Source organism: Notolepis coatsorum, assembly GCF_963971535.1.
Source record: "Notolepis coatsorum genome assembly, chromosome: 6".
In the NCBI taxonomy this organism is placed as follows: domain Eukaryota; kingdom Metazoa; phylum Chordata; class Actinopteri; order Aulopiformes; family Paralepididae; genus Notolepis; species Notolepis coatsorum.
The window spans coordinates 67,913,810-67,934,682 of NC_140170.1; the positions used below are offsets into that span (position 1 = coordinate 67,913,810).

Here is a 20,873-nt window from a genome sequence, read left to right on the forward strand (position 1 = left end):
CATCACTATCAGAGTAACTGTTGAAGTCAGAGGTTCTGTGTAGGATTGTTAGTAACTGTCTAACTGCATATATAACTGTTTCCACCAGTAACTGTCTAACTGCATATATTAGGGTGACCAAACGTCCTCTTTTGCCCGGACATCTTTTCACGCCCTGTCCGGGGCGTCCGGGGGGGGGGGGTTTATAAATTCATGGTAATGTCCGGGGTTTCATTGTTTTCAGTTTCAGTTTCACGGCCCTTTGCAAGCATCTGAAGGCTCGGGACTGCATTTTTCGCCGAACATATAAATTACAGAATTAAAGCGCTATTCGTTGCCGTTCGCCAAAATCCGTGCCTCGGTTCTCGAGTTACATGCCGATATGTCAGGCGTGCGACTTTTTACATGGCGCGCCAGATTATCACCCCGGACTCCCGGAGAATCATGCAGCTGCAGAGCCGCAGAGCCAGCGGCCCTCTCAGGGCCGCGCGCTGACGGCCGCGCTGTGAGGGCCGCTCAGCAGCGCCACCCACCCAATGGCTGAATTGCCAATGGCTGAATTGGAGTATTGCACTGTGCGGGCACAGCTGCGAGATCCGCATGGGGCCAGACTCGAGGGAGTAAATTAACTATACTTTTGCTCACACAATATCTTGAATGAATGCGTTTATTTATTTCGAACATAAATTGAAAATAAATAATAATAAAAAACAAGTAATAAACAGATTAAAAAACAAACAAGCAGTAGTATAGAATGAAGTGTAAACGTATGTATTCCTACCCCCTTGATTGATTGATTGATTGATTGAAAACTTTATTAACAGATTGCAGAATGGGCACAATACAGTACGGCTCAATACATACAATTGTTAAGGGGATGCAGACCAGAGAAAGACGTTCATCTTGTTTACATCAGGGTCCCCCATTTTCAATTCATCATAACATATGACATACATGACATACAGATAGACAGTATTCAGTATACCTTCACACTATTATCTTATGCAACTCATATTCACTCCACAAACTGAAATATACATACATTGTTGAATGAACAGCCTGTTTCTTGAAGTTAGACTCTCCTCTAAATTGTAACCCCCCTCTCTATAACAGAATTTTTGGATGTTACCCGGGAGTTGTTTCGTGCTTTAAACATGATTTGTGCAGTCTTAAATTCAGCCAGGTCCCAGAGTTTCATGGCATGTGATTTAAAAAATAGTGTGTTTGTGTGTTCCAGATATCCTACCTTATTGATAATCAAATCAAAATCAAATGTATTTGTAAGGCCCGACAACACACGTTAATGTCCCTTCAGGCCCATGTCCCTTCAGGATATGGATTTGCGGTGTTTTCCAGCTTATACAAAAAAAATATATATTATTTTGGAATATTGCAACTATACTACACAAAAACATGAGTACACAAGTTCAACTCATGTTCAGCCCTATGTTACTCATTAGCACTAAAAGTGATTTTTCTTTATTGTGTACGAAACTTCAGAATGTTATCTTTCAAAAGAGACCAGGCTTATGCATGTGCTATAAGCATAAAGTATAAAGATAAGCTTTGCAAAAAAAGTATGCAGTCCTCAAGTTCAAGTAAAAAAGAATTGCCACTTTTCTGGGTGCATGTTTCCAAGCATATGTTAAAACAATAAAGGCATCTTTGAGTAAACTTTGAGTAGAGATTCAAGATTCAAGAGGTTTATTCATCACATACAGTACAGTACACAAGACATAGTGAAATGAAGGTGGCCATACCCGCTTCGATTGTGCAAAGTATCATTAAGTATCTCGAGGCTGGGGCCAGCATGTCCTCTTTTTTGGAAATCAAAATATGGTCACCCTAGCATATATAACTGTTTCCACTAGAGGGCGCTCCAGGCGGAGCCACTCAGGTACACCACCATGTGGCGAGTATATAGATGTTATGGTTTGAAACCGACCCCAATCGCACAACACAAGACAGGTATTAGAGTAAGCCAAAAACAGGGCAATATTTATTAAATAACAAAAAGCGGCACAGTCCCTTTAAGGGAGAACACAAAAAACACAAGAGTCCATGAAATACGAAACTGCGGCACTGTGCCTTTAACAGGCGAACAGGCTAAGGGACCAGGGCTAAGGGCCAGGGCTAAAGGCCAGGGCTAAGTGTCAGGGCCAGGACCAGAGCTAAGGGCCAGGGCTAAGTGTCAGGGCCAGGACCAGAGCTAAGGGCCAGGGCTAAGTATCAGGGCCAGGACCAGAGCTAAGGGCCAGGGCTAAGTGTCAGGGCCAGGACCAGAGCTAAGGGCCAGGGCTAAGTGTCAGGGCCAGGGCAAGTGTCAGGGCTAAGTGTCAGGGCCAGGACCGCTTACAGGGATGAGGACAGGGTTACGACGGCGGAGGCCTGGCACGGGGACAGGGGCCCGACAGCGGAGGCCGGGCACGGAGATCCTCCTCCCGTCCCTACACCGAGTAGGGCTCTGCTACTCAGGAAGGAATCCTCCTCCTCCTCCTCGGATGCTGCAGACGGGCAGCGCAGAACAAAGGGGGTCCGAGGGGAAACGGGATGGGCACACGCCATCCTCCCGTGGAATACTAGGGAGCGACGGCGAGCCTGGGTCCGAGGGGAAACGGGATGGGCACACGCCATCCTCCCGTGGAATAATAGGGAGCGACGGCGAGCATGGGTCCGAGGGGAAACGGGATGGGCACACGCCATCCTCCCGTGTAATAATAGGGAGCGACGGCGAGCCTGGGTCCGAGGGGAAACGGGATGGGCACACGCCATCCTCCCGTGGAATAATAGGGAGCGACGACGAGCCGGGGTCCGAGGGGAACGGGATGAGCACACGCCATCCTCCCGTGGAATAATAGGGAGCGACGACGAGCCGGGGTCCGAGGGGAACGGGATGAGCACACGCCATCCTCCCGTGGAATAATAGGGAGCGACGACGAGCCGGGGTCCGAGGGGAACGGGATGAGCACACGCCATCCTCCCGTGGAATAATAGGCAGCGACGGCGAGCCTCACCCCAGGAACGAGGATCACGAAGAGACGCCTTCCTCCCATGGAATCGGGAGCAATGGCGAGCCGGCTTGACGTCTGGAGTGGGAACACTGGAAACCTCCCGTAGAGAATTAGAGAGCGAAGGCGGTGTCCCACTCCAGGCAAACGGCGACAGGTGGTGATGGTGATGGCAGGTGATGGTAACATACAGAATACAGAACGAACACAGACTCCAGAACACAGAACGACCCGACAAGGACTGGAGGGGAGTCTGCAACCTAAGTACTCTCCAGACCTGATTGCAAACTCCCAACAGGTGCGTGAAGGTAGAGGAACAAGAATGTCCAAGGGTGGGGGCTGGTGAAGAGAGTAGACAGGGAAAAAAGGTCCAGGGACAGGCGAATCCTCACAATAGATGTCTCCTCCCATTCTTTCTCTTTCCCCCAGTCTCTCAGTAAGAGAATACCTGTAGTGTTACTGCTCTGCCATGTGAATAATAAACCACGCCAGTTAAGGCTCAAGATAGAAACCATGCCTCTTGACCACATTATTGTCGCCCTACAGCCTGATTCTGTTAACAGGTTATGGGCCCAGATCACGCCGGGGGCGAAATAATAAGAGTAGCAAGTTTAGCTAAAGTATAGGCTAGGTTAGCACCGGGAGTACCGCGTGGCTAGACGCTAGGCCAACAGGAGGATAAAACTACGCCCACCTTCAAAGAGCGACATGAAAGCCAAGAAGACTCACAGGAGGGTCAAGAAGGTAGCAGCCGGGAGTCACTGGAAGGTAGCAGCCAAGAGCCCAGAGGAGGCGGCAACGAGGGAGACGGAGCATGCTGAGCACAACGGAGGCGAGGGGGAGAACCCCATCTTAGAATGCGCGGCGACCAGAGGGAGGAACAAATGGCCCTCATTCAACGGAAAAGCAGAGAACTATGAGCTCTGGGAAGAACGCATGCTATGCTGCATGCACGGTGCGGGGCTGAAAGAGACGATCCTGGCAGCCCCCACGGGAGAACTGACGGCGGAAGAGCAAGCCCTGGACGACCAGCGTAACGCAGACGCGTACTGTGAGTTAGCGCCGCTGCTCGACGACACCAGCCTGGGGCTGATATTCCGCGACACTAAAGACAGAGGCCGAGAAAGCCTGGAGGTATTGAGAGAGCATTACATCGGACGAGGAAGACCCAGAGTCATGGCCCTCTACACAGCACTAACGACCCTGAGAAAGGGGCAAACCGAGAGTGTGACCGAATACGTCAACAGAGCGGAGTAGATCACGACGCCATTGAGGAGTGCCGGAGAAACACCAAGCAATGGGCTAATGATGGCGATGATGATGAGAGGACTACCGGAGCTGTACAAACCGTTCACACTCCTGGTAACACACGGTTCAACGGACATGACGCTGGGACAGTTCAAGGCTAAGTTAAGGAACTTCGAGGCCTCAGAAGATACCCAACCAGCCGCCGAGGAGGCGGGAGAGAGGGCGCTAAAGGCCAAGGGAGAGGACCAGGACCACGACGGAGCAGGCGTGTTGGCGATGCGGAGAGAAAGGCCATCGGAGAAGTAACTGCACGAGGACTGTCTGGTGTGGCCCCTGCAGATCCACGAGGCACGCAGGCAGAGCGTGCATGAAGAAACGCGTCCAGGGCGCACATGGACAAGATGGCGGCGATGGTTGGCGTGAGACGGATCGAGCCGATGACAGGAGAGTAGCGGAACGAGAGGGCTTTATCCCCAGGGGGCGCAGACGGCGTACGTCACCAGGCCAACGCAGCTGCAACAGGCCCAAAGGAAGGGACTGATCGTGGACACAGGAGTCTGTTCAAGAACTTTGACAGAACTTTCCGCCCGGAGAGACACAGCATGGAGCTGGCAGACGGAAAGCGCATCTACGGGTTGGCGAAAGAGAGAGGAGACGCACAGGTATGCCTCACGGACAGCAGGGGGCGCCGGCGTACAGTGACGTTAAAGAACGCTCTCTATGTACCATCGCTCCCACAAGGACTATTCTCTGTAATAGCTGCTACTGCGAACGGTGCCAGAGTGTTCTTCATTGAAGGTAAAAATGTTCTTGTAGAGCCCAACGGTATGCGATTTGACATAGAGGTGTATCAGAGAATGTATTACCTGAAAACAGAGTGTAATGACAATGATAAGTGTAAAGTAACCGCCAGCCATGATATTCAGACATGGCATGAGATTATGGGTCATTGTAATTATGAGGATTTACTGAAACTGCAAGCAGTGACAGAGGGCATGCACATTGAGGGTGAAAAGCGTAGACCTGATAAAGAATGTGTCGTGTGCATAAAGGGGAAGTTTGCTCAATCGAGAAACAGAAATCCCACAGAAAAAGTAAAAGTACCACTTGCGTTGATTAACACAGATCTTGCCGGTCCAGTAAGAAACTAGTCCATAGGAGGCTTTAGATATGTACAGTCTTTTACAGACGTTTGCACAGGGGCAGTGTTTGTTTACTTTCTTAAAGCAAAGCATGACACACTCCAGGCCACGGAAAAATTCCTGGCGGACATAGCCCCTTATGGTACAGTAAGATGTTTGAGGTCCGACAACGGGACCGAATTCACAAACAGAGAGTTCCAATCACTGCAGAGGAAGAACAGGATAAGACACGAGATGTCATGTCCATATTCCCCACACCAGAACGGAGTGGCAGAGAGAGAATGGCGCACTCTTTTCGAGATGGCTAGGTGTAAGCTAGTAGGTAGTAACTTACCTAAGAGCCTATGGCACTATGCGGTGCAAGAAGCCGCTTACACCAGAAACAGGTGCTTCAATAAGCACACAGGCACCACCCCGTATACAGCACTGACAGGGAAGAAGTGTAATCTAGCCAGAATGCACCGATTTGGATCAGTGTGTTATGCGTACCTGCAGGACAGAGGAAAGCTCGAGTCCAGATGTGAAAAAGGACTCTTTGTAGGGCATGACAAGGGAAGCCCCGCTTTCCTGGTTTATTACCCCGGTAAAGGGGTAGTGCAGAAACACAGGCTAGTCAAGTTTGTCACAAAGACAACATGTGAGGGCGAGACACAGACAGAGGAGCCAGAGCTGGACTCCAGAGTAAGGTGTGTAGAAACAGAGACACATCAACCCAGCGATGACGAGGAGCACCTGAGGGTGACGTCAAGTGCCCCAAGCAGTGGGAGGTACCCCTCGAGGGAACACAGACCCCCAAAGTATCTGACAGACTATGCTCGGAAAGGGAGTGACGAGGAGGAGAGTAAACACCCATCACCGTTGATTACTGCTACAGAGTAGTTAGTGGGGTACCCCAGACCTTTAAAGAGGCCATAGTGTCCCCTGAATCAAGTAAATGGGAGAGAGCAATGGATGAGGAAATGAGGTCCCTAGAGGACAACCACACCTTCACTCTAACCAAGTTGCCAGAGGGCAGACAGACAGTGGGAGGGAAATGGGTGTACTCAATCAAGAAAGGAATCGAAGGCCATGAAAAGTACAAAGCGAGATTTGTAGCTAAGGGTTTCAGTCAGAGGGAGGGGATAGACTATGGTGAAACATTCTCCCCCACAGCCAATCTGACCAGTGTAAGGGTAGTGGTTCAGAAAGCAGCTGAGGACAATCTGATTTTACATCGGATGGATGTGAAGACAGCCTATCTGCACGCACCCATAGATAGGGCGATATATATGGAACAACCTGAGGTATACGAAAAGAAAGGAGAGAAGCTAGTGTGTAAGCTGGAAAAATCCATTTACGGCCTGAAACAGTCTGGGCGAAATTGGAACGAGATGCTTCATACATGCCTTATCAAAGATCACTTCCTACAGAACCCAGTAGACCCCTGGGTTTACTTGAGGGAGTCAAAGGAGTCGGGAAAAGTGATCATCGTCATTTGGGTAGACGATTTGATCATAACAGCGGACAACACCAGGAGCCTAGCACAGGTGAAAGAGATGCACTCCAACTAGGGGTGTAACGGTACGCGGATACGTACTGTACCGCGTCAATGTGGTCCTCCGGTACAGTACGGGCTGTGCACCGTACGATTGCAACGTCAACCTTTTTTTGTGGAACTTAAATCCCCCCGGCCCCACATAATTTATCAACAACACTGCAGTCTGCTGTGAGCATTATAAACCAAACGTGTGTTTAACCGACCGTGAATTAAAGTGTCAATGCTGTTTGTCATTTTAACAGCAGATACTTTCTTAAATGCCATCCTCCCGACAGAGCGCTGTTGACGGGGAGCTCTGATGGGTTCGCTTGCTGGTGTTATTAGCATTAGCTGAAGAGCTAACCGAAAAGCTAGTTTTAGCTTTAATGTTACCATGACTAAAGTTGGGGCTATTCATAATCCAGCAATAATGGCTGCAGACCTGCAAGCAAAGTACAGCAAGTTGGCACAGGAGTATTCCAAGGTAAATCACTTTTTCACCAGTAACGTTATATTGTCTTGTTTCCATCTAACGTTAGCTCATGCTAACTTAGCTCATGCTAACGTGGTCACTGATCGACCTCTCGCACACAATTAATGACATGTTGCGGACAGCCATATCGGTGACAATGTTTAGCTTTTAGTGCCAAATGATAAGAGTCTGAGGCGGAGTCTCAGAAGAGAATGTTGAATATTTATTGTGCAAAAATCACAACAGATCCTCTGTGCTACTTCACCGGAGCATGTAGACTGAGTAGGGTATATCTGCAGAGCCACTGGGTAGCGAGTGCAAAGTGAGTGGATCATTGGAGTAGGGTATATCTGCAGTGCTGCAGCCCCATAATACAGTATCATTAATCAATCACCTGTTGTTGAATAAATACCATTACTTTCTAGTTATTACTAAAAAACAGTATATATAAAACAGTAGCTGTATATATATATATATATATATATATATATATATATATATATATATATATATATATATATATATATATATATATAAAAAAAAAAGTATAATTTATATAATTTTTTTTTAAATTACATTTTTTTTAATGCATGCACTGTGCCGAAAAAATACCGAACCGTGACTTAAAAACCGAGGTACGTACCGAACCGTGGATTTTGTGTACCGTTACACCCCTAACTCCAACAGATTTAAGATGAAAGACCTTGGGAGGTTAAAGCATTTTCTAGGTATGGATTTTGAGCAGTCTGCCAATTGTGTAACAGTATCCCAGAAGAGATGTGGAAAAGATTCTGAAACGTTTTGACATGCAGGAATGTAGAACAAGGGATACACCATGTGATCAAAAACTGGACTACCAGGAGGATGCTCAGAAACTGACAGATGTAAAAATGTACAGGGAAGCGGTGGGTAGCCTCATCTATTTGACGGCATGTACACGCCCTGACCTATGTTTTGTAGTGAGTAAGTTGTCACAGCATTTTGCTGATCCCACAGAGGAGCACTGGATTACGGTAAAACATGTTTTTCGTTATCTTAAAGGTACAGCAGACAGACATAACAACTGTGTTTCAGAAAGAGCAGCGAGGGTCTAGGACTTAAAGCCTACAGTGATGCAGACTGGGCAGCTGACACCACAGATAGAAGGAGTACCACAGGATATTGTGTGAGTTTGAACGCAGATAGCTCACTGGTTTCGTGGAAAACAAAGAAGCAGCCCACCGTGGCTCTATCAACTTGTGAAGCAGAATATATGGCTCTAGCTATGACCATACAGGAGTGTATTTATCTGGAACAACTGCTCGAAGGGATAGATACCTAAGTATATAAGAAGACTGTTGTTTACGAGGACAACCAGGGAACCATTGCGATTGCTAGAAACCCTGTGTGCCGACAGAGATGTAAACATGACGATATAAAATACCATTTCATTAGATCTGTCATCAGAGAAGAAAGGATGACACTGATGTATTGTCCAACGGACGACATGGTAGCAGACGCTATGACGAAACCCGCCTCCAAATTGAAATTGAAGAGATTTGCAGAGGCCATGTTTGGTGTGTAGATATTGACTGTCATGTTCTTTTGATGTTTTTGGAGTATATTATTTCCTTTGTAAAATGTTTTTCAAAGAAGTTATCCAGTATGCTAATACAAACCTAAATGGGAGTGTTGAAGTCAGAGGTTCTGTGTGGGATTGTTAGTAACTGTCTAACTGCATATATATAACTGTTTCCACCAGTAACTGTCTAACTGCATATATAACTGTTTCCACTAGAGGGCGCTCTAGGTGGAGCCACTCAGGTACACCACCATGTGGCGAGTATAAATATAGATGTCTCCTCCCATTCTTTCTCTTTCCCCCAGTCTCTCAGTAAGAGAAGACCTGTAGTGTTACTGCTCTGCCATGTGAATAATAAACCACGCCAGTTAAGGCTCAAGATAGAAACCATGCCTCTTGACCACATTATTGTCGCCCTACAGCCTGATTCTGTTAACAGTAACATCACTATCAGAGAAACATCACTATCAGAGAAACATCACTATCAGAGTGCTTTGAGAAGCTAGTGAAGGGCTACATCTGTTCCTCCCTCCCCATCAACCTGGACCCCCTGCAATTTGCATACCGCCCCAACAGGTCCACGGAGGACGCCATAGCCCATGTGCTGCACACAGCAGCATCACACCTGGACAAGAAGCAGGGGAACTATGTGAGAATGCTATTCATCGACTACAGCTCAGCATTCAATACCATAGTCCCCTCCAAACGCATAGCCAAGCTCAGGGACCTGGGCTTGAACTATGACCTCTGCCAGTGGGTCTTGGACTTCCTGACGGGCAGACCCCAGGTGGTGAGAGCAGGCAACTGCACCTCCTCATCCATCACCCTCAACATAGGGGCCCCACAGGGCTGTGTTCTGAGTCCCCTCCTCTACTCCCTGTACACACATGACTGTGTGGCTCAGCGGAGCAACAACACAATCATCAAATTTGCTGACGACACAGTAGTGGTGGGCCTGATCTCTGCAAACGACAAGAGGGCCTACCTGGAAGAGGTCAAGGTCCTGGCGGGATGGTGCCAGGAGAACAGACTCTCCCTGAACGTCGGCAAAACAAAGGAGATGATTGTGGACTTTAGGAGGTCGGGGGTCAAGGACTACAGCCCCCTCAGCATCGATGGGGCACCGGTTGAGAGAGTGAACAGTTTTAAGTACCTCAGAGTCCACATTTCCGAGGACTTGACATGGACCACACACATTGACAGTGTTGTGAAGAAGGCACGACAACGCCTCTACTTCCTCAGGCGCCTAAGGAAGTTCCAAGTCAGTCAGAAGATCCTTAAGAACTTCTACTCATGTACAATAGAGAGCATCCTGACTGGCAATATCACCTCCTGGTTTGGGAATAGCACCACACAAGACCGTAGCAGACTACAGAGAGTGGCACGTTCAGCCGAACGCACAATTGGAGGGGGGCTTCCCACCCTCCAGAACATTTACAACAAGCGGTGCAGGGGTAAGGCTAAGAGAATCATCAAGGACTCCAGCCACCCAAACAACTGCCTCTTTGAACTGCTGCGGTCAGGCAAGCGATACCGGAGTCTCATGGCGAGCACAGAAAGACTCAGAAGAAGCTTCTATCCCCAGGCCATCAGGCTGCTCAACGAACAATAAACACTATGCTACAACCATCAAATGCACACAGCACACACATCAACACGCGCACACTCACTTTAAACAAACAACACACTGCAGCACCCACTCTCCACACTTTAGATCACCTAAACACACTTTATATTTATTGGTAAAGGATTTGCACTACAACTTGTACACCTTACTGTAAATTGTACCTAAATTGTACCTCATCCCATTTCTGCTTTGCACTATATAGTATTGTATATTAGTACATTGCATAGTATATTGTATATTGTATGGTAACTCAGTTACTTCTATTCTGCATCGAACATTGTACATATGTCTATACTGAACACTGTGACTTCTATTTTTACTTCTATTACATGCTATACTATTTTATTTCATACTTATCTTGTCTAGCACAGTCTCTGGAGTGTAACAGTAAGAAGCATTTTGTATAAAAGTATTCTGTACTTCTGTATGACAATTTTTTTTTTTTATTTTTAGCATTTATTGCTTTTCTGGTCAAGCATGAGTTGTAGGGTGAAACGGGAGAGAGAGCAGGGGAAGACATTCGGCAAATGACGGCGAGTCCGGGAATCGAACTTGGAGTCAACCAGATCCGTGACGCAGCACGGTATTCCGCGACGCAGCGCGGTACATGGTGTGCTACTGGAGCACCCCTGTATGACAACTATTAAAGAAACTTGAAACTTAACATCACTATCAGAGAAACATCACTATCAGAGACATCACTATCAGAGAAACATCACTATCAGAGAAACATCACTATCAGAGAAACATCACTATCAGAGAAACATCACTATCAGAGTAACATGACTATCAGAGAAACATCACCAGTGTTGTGCTAGTTACTGAAAAATAGTAACTCAGTTACTTTACTAGTTACTTCATTTCAAAGTAACTTCGTTACTGTACTAGTTACTTACACCCAAAAGTAATGAGTTACTGTGAAAAGTAACTATTTAGTTATTTAAAAAAAAAGATTAAAAAAAAAGATTGCTCCCGAGTCCCATGCCCTATAGTACTCAAAATCGGTTGATCAACTTGACAGTTTCCATTCACATCACCGAACTCTGCTAAGCAATGTGGTCTAGATACAAACACAAATCTGACACAAACAAATGTTGTCCCGAGTCATATAATAAGAAGTGCGCCGGTTGAAGGAACAGCCTTGATGTCGCCGGAGCGTTTCATTATAACCATTATAATTCAAGGGTACTACGACTATGCTTGCACCTCATGGTACCAAAGCACCTCAAAGGCGCTTAAAACAAAATTACAAACATCACAAAACAAACTGGTCAGACTACTACTTGACCTGAACCCCAGAACCCATCTCACCCCTGCCCACTTTGACAACCTAGGATGGCTTAGAGTAGACGACAGAGTACAGCAACTTGCAATGGGCCTGGTCTACAAGATAGATACACTATACGACCGGGGTACCCATGTACATGTCAAAATACTTCCCAAAGGTCAGTGAATACCACAACCACTACACCAGAGGAAGCTCAACAAATCATGTAAAACCCAGATTCGGCTCAAACAAGGGACTAAACACGTTTCGCAATTATGCCACAACAATGTGGAACGCCCTACCCAAAGCTAGCGGTAACAGTACTGTATATTTGAATACCGTTTATGTCACAAATGTATCAGTACTAAATACCTATATGTCCCTATGCCATAAATGTCATGTATGTTGTGTATGTCATAAATGTCTATATGAATTGAAAATGGGGGACCCTGATGGAAACAAGACAAACGTCTTTCTCTGGTCTGCATCCCCTTAACAATTGTATGTATTGAGCCGTACTGTATTGTACCCATTCTGCAATCTGTTAAATAAAGTTTTCATTCATTCATTCATTCACCATCTTGCAAGTTGCAACGTTGTTTAAGATATCAATCAAAGCATTGCAACGTTAGAATAGTTAGGATATCAATTGTGCATGAAAGGACTATATTTATATTGTTTGGTTAGTATTATATGAGATTCCCTGGCAGATTTCGTACAGTCAAAATCCGTTGATCAACTTGAGTTTCACTCACCAAAGTCTGCGGTGGTTGAGATGTAGTAATGTTACGTTAGTCCAGTTGACTCCAGCAGCGCCTCAAACATGTTCTTTATCTCGTTTCCATGTTGTATATTAATTATCTCTCCAAGTAGTTGCTAAATGGTTTGTTAGTTTGTTACTGCATTCTTTGTATGTAGATTCATAGCGAGCGTTTGTTTTGTTTACAATAGAGAGGGTCTATTTCTTTCCGTAGCCGCATTTCTTGCGCACTTCTGATTGGCCAGTGGCCAGACTCGCCTCGTATCATTCTACGCGGGTGGGGATAAGGATAATAATAATAATAATAATCACTACCGCTCGCTATCAATCTACGCCGTATATAACGCAAATAACGCAGTGACGAACCATTCAGTAACGTAAGTAGCGTTACTGAATTTCAAAAGTAATGCGTTAGAGTACTAGTTGCGGCAAAAAGTAACTTCGTTTCTGTAACGCGTTACTTTGTAACGCGTTAGTCCCAACACTGAACATCACTATCAGAGTAACATGACTATCAGAGTAACATCACTATCAGAGAAACATCACTATCAGAGTAACATCACTATCAGAGAAACATCACTATCAGAGAAACATCACTATCAGAGAAACATCACTATCAGAGTAACATCACTATCAGAGAAACATCACTATCAGAGAAACTGCAGAATATTGCTTTCTCATCACTATTACAGAGAGGAATTTCAGTAGGAGGGAAGCGCTCTGATGGGAGAATAGCGTGCAGTGGAGTTTTGCAGCTCAGGCCTTGTGTGGATCAACAGGTTGCTCTGCCTCGCAGGCCTTGTGTGGATCAACAGGTTGCTCTGCCTCGCAGGCCTTGTGTGGATCAACAGGTTGCTCTGCCTCGCAGGCCTTGCGTGGATCAACAGGTTGCTCGCTCTGCCTCGCAGGCCTTGCATGGATCAACAGGTTGCTCGCTCTGCCTCGCAGGCCTTGCGTGGATCAACAGGTTGCTCGCTCTGCCTCGCAGGCCTTGCGTGGATCAACAGGTTGCTCGCTCTGCCTCGCAGGCCTTGTGTGGATCAACAGGTTGCTCGCTCTGCCTCGCAGGCCTTGCGTGGATCAACAGGTTGCTCGCTCTGCCTCGCAGGCCTTGCGTGGATCAACAGGTTGCTCGCTCTGCCTCGCAGGCCTGCCTGGGGCCACGGTAATGAGACTTGAAAAAAAATTGTTATATAACTCCTGCAAGTATGACACACTTTTCAGAGTGCATGTTTGTGTGTGTGTGTGAATACTGAATATATATATATGTGTGTGTGTGTGTGTGTGTGTGTGTGTGTGTGTGTGTGTGTGTGTGTGTGTGTGTGTGTGTGTGTGTGTGTGTGTGTGTGTGTGTTTTCCTCGGCCTGGCTTTAGCGAGAGCCTACCGGGCGTTCCTCTTGATCCCACAGGGTAAATCCCGGATTAACATCCCAGTCAAAGGTTTCATGTGGCAGAGTGATCACGGCCCCCAACCCATAAGCCGTAACCAGACCAACGCCACACACACACACACACACACACACCCACACACAAACCCCTGCTCCCCGATCGATGGCGAACTCCACACCAAAGACGGCATGCGGCGGATTATCGGGGACAAACTCGTAGTGCGCCCCGTCTCCCGGCACAGACACTTTTATAATGCTATAGCTGTAGGCTATATACCATTTATTCTCACCGCATATATACCTATCCTACCTGTCTGTACTTACCAGCACATAGTCCTTTACTATATCTATATCTGTACATGTCCTACTAGTTACGCCGCTTTATTTATTATGCAACAACTCTGTATATACATCTGATTTGCACTACACTCAGCAGTACTCATTTCTATATTTTGCGTACCTAGTTTAATCACCTGTACATTGTATATTGCTGTTGCACTTTACTGTTACATTTGCACTCTGATTGGATGCCAAACTTCTTTTTGTTATACTGTACTTGTGCTGTATGATGATAATACATTTGAAACTAATCTAATCTAATCTATGATAATAACATAATCTGACATGGTGACCATTGTGAAAGACAAAAGTATTGTGTGGTCTGATCTCGGCACACAGATGCAGCACTGAAAAACCGAACCTCTGCTGCTCCTCTGCTGCTGCTGCTCCACCACTCCACGGGCCAAACTGATTTTGTGACTCCTATTGTTCTGGACCGGGCCAGATTTCACACCTCCACTGCCTCCCACCGGGGAGACTTTTTCATCTTCCATTTGTATTCGTACTGCCAACCTCATAGTCGAATGCACACAAAAAAGAACACAAAAATAAAAATGTCATTCTTTCCAAAAGCAAAGATGCCTGCATACCAGCAAGGCTAAGGCTAACTGCCTACGAAAACGGGCACAGAGGCACTGAAAGAGGATTTCACCCATCTAATGAACACACTAGACTAGACAAATATCAAGATGTATCCATCAGTGGACCAATTGCATACTTTCGCAGAGGACAAGAAGCCTTCAGTCGACTCCTTCAGACATTAAGCACCCCCACAGCGACTATTCAAATCCTTAGTCGGGGACAGCCCTAGTCCGTAGTAGTGTTCTCAGTTCTGAAATGGAAAATGTGTCTGTATACGCAGAACATCCCTCTGGGTTCTCTCAGTGTCACCTTAACCATCTCTCCCAATTCATCATCTACGGCAGACCTGGGCATTGTACGGCCCGCGGGCCGGATACGGCCCGCGGGATGATTCTTGTTATGCGCTCAGATAACATTTTAATTGTTGGTGATTTTAACATTCATTCCAATAAAACCCTAGATCCCCTAAATAAGGCTTTTACCGACATCATTGACTCTGTCGGTCTCATTCAAATCGTTGACCAACCCACTCACAGTGGTGGGAACACCCTTGACCTAGTCCTAGCCCGTGGTCTCACTGTGTCAAATTTGACCGTCTCCCCCTATGTTCCTGCTCTCTCAGACCACTACCTCATCAAATTTCAAATTGATCTGACGGTTTCTCGCCCAGACAGTGTAGAATCCTACATGAGCCGTCGTATTAACGCCTCAACTGTCCCAATTCTAGTTAACTGCCTACCAGACACCCTCTCTCCCTTCCTCTCTTACTCTGGCCCCCTTGATCTCTTTACAGACAATCTTAATGCCGCCCTTCGTAGCACGCTCGACATTGTCGCTCCCCTTAAACCTAAAATTAAACGTGCTCCGCAAAAACTAACTCCCTGGTTTACGGAGGAAACACGCTCCTTTAAAAAGGCTTGTCGCAAACTTGAACATAAATGGCGTTCGACCAAACTCGAAGTATTCCGCCTCGCCTGGAATGATAGTTTACGTAACTACAAAAAGGCACTCTCACTTGCCAAAACCTTTTATTTTTCCAGGCTCATAAATGAAAAGAAAAACAACTCAAAGTTTCTGTTTGACACAGTTGCAAAACTTACGCAGAAACAACCAAGTGCCCTAAACCATGCGTTCTCGGCTAACGAATTCATGACATTTTTTACCAAGAAAATTGACCTCATTAGAGATGAAATTGTTGCTTTACTCAACAATCAGAGTCCCTCCCAACCTTTGACGGGCATTCCCCCTGACTTTGATTCCAGTCATACGCTATGCTGCCTTGAAAACGTCTCACTTAGTGCCCTCTCTAAACTGGTTGGCGCGGCTAAACCTTCAACCTGTCTGTTTGACCCTCTCCCAGCAACTCTCATCAAAGAACTCTTCCCAACTCTAGGCCCTGCCCTACTCAATATCTTCAACACCTCTTTGTCTACTGGCGTGGTGCCCCTGGCCTTTAAATCAGCCGTCATTAAACCACTACTTAAAAAACCGAACCTCGACCCTCTAATCTTGAAAAATTACAGACCTATTTCCAATCTTCCATTCCTATCCAAAGTGTTAGAACGGATCGTCGCAACGCAACTTACTGACCATTTATCAAACAATAATCTTAATGAATCATTTCAATCTGGCTTTAGAGCCTTACACTCCACCGAAACGGCGGTTACCAAAGTCACAAATGACTTACTGCTCTCTCTTGACTCAAACCTCACTTCTGTGCTGTTATTGCTTGATCTCAGTGCAGCCTTTGACACTATCAATCACTCGATTCTTCTAGGTCGGCTTGAGAATCATGTTGGCATTCGGGGTCTCGCACTAGCTTGGTTTAAATCCTATTTAACTGATAGAACACACTGTGTGGTCTATAATGATTTAACATCTGAGACCCTCCCAGTGCAATGTGGTGTCCCACAAGGCTCTGTCCTGGGCCCTTTGCTATTTTCGATTTACATGCTACCCCTCTGCGATATCATACGCAAATTTGGCATAAACTTTCATTTTTACGCTGATGACACCCAATTATATATACCTATTAAGCCAAATGATCCCTCCTAACTACAAAACCTTGAGGCCTGCTTGCTTGCCGTCAAAAAATGGATGTCGCAAAACTTTCTACTCCTTAATGCAGATAAAACTGAGATGTTAATTGTTGGCCCCCCAAACCACAGAGGCCTGTTTCAGGACATCTCCCTCAACTTTGATACCTGTCATGTATCCCAGAGCTCCACCATAAAAAACCTCGGAGTCATTTTTGATTCCTCCCTCTCATTTAATGCACATATAAAAAATTTCACCAAAATTGCATTCTTCCATCCTCGTAATATCGCAAAAATACGCCCCATTTTAACTCTGGCTGATGCTGAAACCCTGATTCATGCTTTTGTCTCATCACGTCTGGACTACTGTAATGCACTTTTTTCAGGCCTACCTAATTCAAGCATCAAAAATCTTCAACTCGTGCAAAATGCGGCTGCACGGATACTAACTAGAACCAGAAAATTTGATCACATCACACCAGTTTTGTCCGCCCTACACTGGCTTCCTATCCAAGCCCGTTCTGACTTTAAAGTGCTACTCCTCACTTACAAAATTTTAAATGGGCTTGCACCGCTCTATCTATCCGATCTCATCTCCCGATACTCGCCCGCTCGTGCTCTGCGCTCACAAAATGCGGGGCTTCTATCGACCCCTAGGGTTAAAAAGAAATCCGCAGGCCACAGAGCCTTTGTCTACCGCGCTCCCTACCTGTGGAACAAATTACCTGCCGTCATCAGGGGCGCCTGCTCTGTCGAAGCTTTTAAATCCCTGCTTAAGACTCATCTTTTCTCTCTCTCCTTCAACCTACCCTGATCTCACCTGGTCGGGGACTGACCTTTAGATTAATCTGTGTAGTTTAGTTAGGGTACAGGGTACTACATGGTACCACAGAGTACTACATGTTACTACATGGCACTACGGGGTACTACATGGCTCTACATGGCTCTGCATGGCACTACATGGCACTACGGGGTATTACATGGTACTACGGGGCACTACAGGGTACTACAGGGTACTACAGGGTACTACAGGGTACTACGGGGTTCTACAGGGTACTACATGGCACTACGGGGTATTACATGGTACTACATGGCACTACAGGGTACTACATGTCTGCTCCTTTGCAGCACCACAAACATGGGAACTCTCTAACTCTTCCCCCCCCTCCCTCTTCCCCCCCCCCCCCCCCCCCCCCCCCCCTTCTCTCTGAGTGCCCGTCTCCTGGCGCTGACTAAGGTGATGGATGCCTCGGGGTCTTGGCCAAGATTGTAGTGACTGCTCTACATGCACCTCCGAGGCCTTGGATCAGTTATTCACCGTCGTCTGTCCGTGGTCCTGTCAACTGATTAACAGTATTAACAGACTGTTAACAGATTAACAGTCAACGCGGTTTCATTGCTGGGTTAAGTACTTCTATTCTATTCACATAATACACTTACTTCATATATCTACTCCATTCACATATATGCCTACCACTTGTATCTATTGCTATGTCCGCCCACTACAATCTCATGAGCTGTCTAACGCCTGTCCCGTCTCCCTGTCCCCCTATGACTTGCTGTCCTGGAGTGTTGACCGGAGTGTTGGACGTCCTGTGATGAAGGCCGGGAGGTTGCGACCCCCTCTGCGTGCCCCCCTGTCTCCGGAGGTCTCGTAGCGGTGACCGGAGTGCCGGATGTCCCGCGATGATGTCGGGGAGTTCGCGACCCTCTCTGCGCCGCCCCCTATCTCCCTGTCTCCGGCTGTCCCTGAGCAATGACCGGAGTGTTGAATGTCCCGTGACTAAGACGGGGAAGACGTGACCCTCTTTGCGCCGCCCCTGTGCCTCAAATAGATCCGCTATCAGCTCTATCTTTAATCTTTCAAAATGTTCAGTTGCTATTGCATGCACTCATCTGTGTTTCACTACACACATGAGTGCATGCTTACCAACTGTCCGTCTGCAACACTACTATCACCGACATCTAAGAAGGGAGATCCCCCCTTGAATGGCCCTTCTAAGGTTTCTCTCCTCCACACTGCCTGTGGAGCTTTTTTCCCTATTGTTAGGTTTTAGTGAGTTTTTCCTTACCTTCGCGTGGGGTATGTCTGGGAGTGCTTGCATTCTTTCATTTATTTGCATTCATCTAAAAATGTTTGGACCTTATGGTGTTCTTGTTCTGTTCTTGACTTATTGTTATGTTTTCTTCTTGACTTGTTTAAAGAAGACCTGTACGGCCCATGGGGACATTAACGTGTGTTGTCGGGCCCTATAAATAAATTTGATTTGATTTGATTTGATTCTGACCGGCCCGCAAAAGATTACATGATAATTAAAAAGAAAATAAAAAATAAATCTTTTTTCTTCTTTTTTTAATATTTTTTATTTAATTTTTTTTTTACTTTTTTATTTTCATGTCAACGTTCACACGCACAATATACGCTTAGGAGACATGCTCAGAAGATGTTGGTTCTCTTTGGATCCACCTACATATGTGAACAGACATTCTCAGTCATGACGTTTACCAAGTCCAGGTACAGATCCTCTCTCACTGATGAACATCTGGCAGCTGTGCTTCGCATCTCCACCTCAGACATGCAACCTGACTTTGATTGACTTGTTAAAGCTCAACAGAGACTGGATTTATCACACTGAATGAAAAAAAAAGAACTGAAGAACACTAAAATGTGGAAATATAACAAGTGAATGGGACACTTGATATTTATTTTTCTTTTTTTTGCACAGTTCTGAAAACATTAAATGTTTAATATAGGCATGTAAAGTAAAAAAGGCTACAAAACTGGGACACTTTTCTTTACACAGTTCAGTGACATGTCTTGTTTATTTTTGCTATAAGATGATGTGATGTCTTTAGAAAGCTAAGAAAATCCTTGTTTCAATAGTATATGAAACTCAAAATGCCCTTTGTTATTAATGTTTCACATTTTGTTTATCATTTTGGAAATAAATTCTATTTGAATAAATGATATTTTTGAAAGCTAACCTCATCTTTTAATTGCCAAATAATAACATACACTCTTACCAGGGGTCAAACAATGCCATTTACTGCTTTTTATATAGAAATAAAATGTATATTATGCATAATTGAGTTTGGAATTTTGGCCCGGCCCTCCAACATATTTTCAGTTGCTCATTCGGCCCCCTGGGAAAAATAATTGCCCACCCCTGATCTACGGAGTAGCTTTAGACTTCAGACTATACCTGATAGCATCATTACGTTTTGGATTTGGGAGAGAGCTGTTCACGTTCACTAATATTTATTGGACCGTCTCAGACCACAGGAATAACACGTATAAATGATTAAATCGGGGTGTGTTTCACACTTTCTGAATTCACCAAATTGAAAGTGAATCACGTGCGTCCCAGGTCCACACTGTGTGTGTGCGTGTGCGTGGAGGGCAAAATAACCACTAAGGAGAAGAGTGAAGGATATGGCTGGTTTTCGTTGTGAACTTATAAAAAGTGAATTGCATAATGTAAATACCTTTATTCATGGCCTTAAAAAAGTGTTTAGTTTAAAGTTCAATGCGATCGGTTTGTTGAAACAGATGAAGCCGGGAGTCATCTTTCATCGGACTCGGTGAAGGGCTAAACAACCGAGGATATAGCTTGCCGGTCGAGGGTGCTCGGTGGCCAGCGACATGTTGGAGATGCCAGGTGACGGGCCTGGGCGACGTCACAACTTTTGATAAAGCGGCAGGTTTGATCTGGGTCAAAGTGGAGGGCGCTTAAGAGTTAGACGGCCGCCTCAAGCATTCCGATAGCATTCCTTAAGAGATAACACCGTGCTCAGTAGACAGACAGGAGGGAGAGCGAACGACGAGAGAGAGAAAGAGATCTTCTTAGACTTTTGTTTTTTTAAATGTAAATAAACCATCAGTCCGAGTCGGTGTACGATTGTTCCAAAGGCACCGGGGAGAGATACGGGCGTCTCAACCTCTTAGAC

At 45.9% G+C, this 20,873-nt stretch overlaps 1 protein-coding gene across 1 annotated transcript in view; it reads right to left on the reverse strand.

Annotated features, from left to right (window-relative positions):
• LOC311229533 (inositol 1,4,5-trisphosphate-gated calcium channel ITPR1-like) overlaps positions 1-20,873 on the reverse strand; it is a 323,615-nt gene that overhangs the window by 93,518 nt on the left and 209,224 nt on the right.